This window comes from Nannospalax galili, unplaced genomic scaffold (assembly GCF_000622305.1).
Source record: "Nannospalax galili isolate Female #2095 unplaced genomic scaffold, S.galili_v1.0 scaffold512, whole genome shotgun sequence".
Taxonomy (NCBI): Eukaryota; Metazoa; Chordata; class Mammalia; order Rodentia; family Spalacidae; genus Nannospalax; species Nannospalax galili.
The window spans coordinates 1,036,116-1,039,493 of NW_008331992.1; positions in this window are offsets into that span (position 1 = coordinate 1,036,116).

Consider the following 3,378-nt stretch of genomic DNA (forward strand, 5'->3'; position numbering starts at 1 on the left):
AGTGAGTGCCACTAATACTTGTGGATGGGCACAGAGGACATGGTGTTACAGTATTCATCGTCATTGCAGAGGTCATAGTGTACAGTATTCATCTTCATTTGCTCACTTGTCAAAAAAAATTTTGGAGCATATTTTATGTCCCTAGCATTGAAACTAAAGGGGACAAAATTAAAAAAATGAAAAGCTTCCCTGTTTATATATTACATTGTAGGACCTCACTTAATATAATAATTTCCAGATTGATCCATTTTCCTGCGAACATTGTGATTTTATTTCTTAATGGTTCAATAAAATTTCATTGTGTATATGTACAGCATTTTTATTATCCATTCACTTATGGATGGACATCCAGGATGGTTCCATTTCCTGGGTGTTGTGAATGGAGCAGCAATAAACACAGACGTCTGTGTCAGGACATGGAGTCCTCCAGGTATGTACCCAGGAGTGGTGCAGCAGGACCATGTGGAGCTCTATTTTATTTATTCAGTTTTTTGAGAAATCTCCATGCTGATTTCCATACTGACTACATGACATTAAACTTACTGACATATACTCACTTTACACTTCTACCAGCAAGGAACTAATTCATTCTTTTCTCATATGTTCACTACTTTGTATTGTCATTTTCTTTCTTATTATAATTTTTAAAGTTTATTTATTTTTATTTTATGGATATAAGTGTTTTGTCTGCATGAATGTAAGTGTACCACATGTGTGAAATAATTTCAGAGACTAGGAGAGGGCATCAGGTCCCCTGGAATTGCAGTTAGCCACCACGTGAGTGCTGGGAACCGAACCCAGGTCCTCTTCAAGAGCAGCCTGTGCTCTTAACTGCTGAGCTTTCTCTCTAGCCCTGTCATTTGCTTTCTTAATAGCCATTGTGAATGGGGTGAGAAGGAATCCCAAAGCAGTTTTAATTTGCATTTTTCTAATGGCTAAGGATATTGAATACTTTTCAATACTTGTTGGTCATTTGTTTTTCTTCTTTGAGAACATTATGTTCAGTCTATTAGCTCATTTATTGACTCACAAGAGTTTTATTTTCTGTTTAAAATTTTGTAGCTCTTTATATATTGTGGGTATCAATCTGCTGCCTGAAGTGTAGTGTTATAACATGACTTTTACTTCCAGGCACAACACGCTCACGATCCTGTAGTAAAAATTGCCTTGACCTGGTAGTCAGGGCAGCTAACTGAGCAGAACAGTACAGATGTAGCTGGGTCTAAGGTAATGGTAATAGAGTCCTTGACGCTTCCTAGTAGGAGGAAAGAGTGGTCACAGGACCCTCACCTGGGAGTCCAGCCATTACTCCCTCTTGCATGTCCCCAACTGCAAGCTATTCGAGTACACCGGAAGCAGAAGATTAACTGAAAGTGAGACCCCGACCCAGGCTCCAGGAGGCCATCATCCATAGTGGGGCTGATTTCATTCTTTACAGCTGCATAAAATTCCACTGTGTCCATGCAGCACCTTTACGTCATTCATCTATCGGTGAGTATCTATTCTGGTTTCATTTCTTGCTTATTGTGGAGTGTACAGCAGTGAGCATGGATGTGGAAGTGTCTCTGTGTGTTGACTCAGAATCTTTTGCGTATGTACTCAAGAATGTTATAGCTAGGTCATTTTTCTTCAACAGTTTCAAAGTTTTAAATCATAGTTATGGCCTTTGATCAATTTTGTATTGATTTTCATGCAGGGTGAGAGATATGGATCATTCTACATGTGAAAATACAGTTTCTCCAGCAAAGTTTTAAAAAATTTTAATATGTATTTTTAGTTTATGTGTATGAGTATATTGCTTACATGTATGTGAGTGTACCTGTGTCATGCAGTGCCCACGAAGGTCAGAGGAGGGCATTCGATTCCCTGTAACTGGAGTTATGGACGGCTGTTAACTGTCATGTGGATGCTGGGAATGGAACCTGGGTCCTCTATAAGAGCAGCCTGTGCTCTTGACCACTGAGCAATCTCTCCAGCCTCTCCAGCACAATTTGTAAAAAGATTCTCTTTGTTACAATGTATATTTCGACACCTTTGTAAAAAACTAGATAGGCTTGTTTCTGGATCTTCTACCCGGTTGATCTACCTGTCCACTTTTGTGCAGCTGCTCTTGCTACAGCCTTGTGATGTAATTTGAGATCAGGTATTATGAGTCCTTCAGTATTGTTCTTTCTGCTAGGGCTTGTTTTAGACATTTAGAGTCTTTTATGATTCTGCATGAATTTTAGGATTGTTTTGTTTGGTTGTGTGAAGAATGCCATTGGTAGTTCGATGAGGATTTTATTGAATCTGCAGATTGCTTTTGGCAATATAACCACATTCATAATAGTATTTCTGCCCATCCATAAACAAGGGAGGTATTTCTATCTTCTGGTGTCATACTAGGTGTTTTTAAGGCTTCCTTGTAGAAGTCTTTTGCTTCTTTGGTCAGGTTTATTCATAGGTATTTTAGTTTTTCTAAAGCTATTGTGAATAGGATTTTCCCCTCATTTCTTTCTCAGTGAGTTTGCTATTGCTATATGAAAAGCCACTGAACTTTGTGTGTTGATTTTGTGTCCTGCTACTTTGCTGAAGTGTTTATTAGCTCTATGAGTTTCCTGGTGGAGTCTTTAAGGTCTTTTAGGTAGAGAATCATGTCACCTACGAATGGGGATAATTGAAATTCTTCTTTTGCTGTGTATACCTCTTTTATTTGTTTATCTTATTGCTCTCGCTAAGACTTTGAGCGTACTACTAATTCTGAGTTTTGAAGGAAATGCTGTCTTTCCACCATTCTGTGTAATGCTGGCTATAGGTTTGTCATATGTAGCCTTTTTTATGCTGGGGTCTGCTCTTTCTGTTTGTAGTTTCTTCAGGGATTTTGTCATGAATGGCTGCTGAACTTTGTCAAAGGTCTTTTCTTCCCTGGTGAAGATGATCTTGTGGTTTCTGTCCTTAGGTCTATCTATGTGCTGAACTACATTTATTGATTTGAATATGTTGACCAAACCTTGCCTTCCTAGAATGATGTTAACCTGGGCCATGTTGTATTAGCTTCTTACCATGGTTTTGACTTTGATTTGTAAGAATTTCATTGAGGATTTTTGTTTCAGTGCTCATCAGGGAAATTTGTCTACAATTTTCTTTCTTTCTTGTATCTTTATCCAGTTTTGGAATCAAACTAACTTTTACTTCTTAGAATAAGGTTGGTATTGTCCCTTGTCTTTATATTATATAGAACAGATTAAGGAGCATCAGTATTAGCTCTTTTTAAAAGGTTTTACAGAATTCAGCAATGAATTCACTTGTCCTGGAATTTTTAAGAAATATTTTATTATTTTTATTTTATGTGTATGAGTGTATTGCCTGCATGTATGTGAGTGCACCCATGTCATGCAA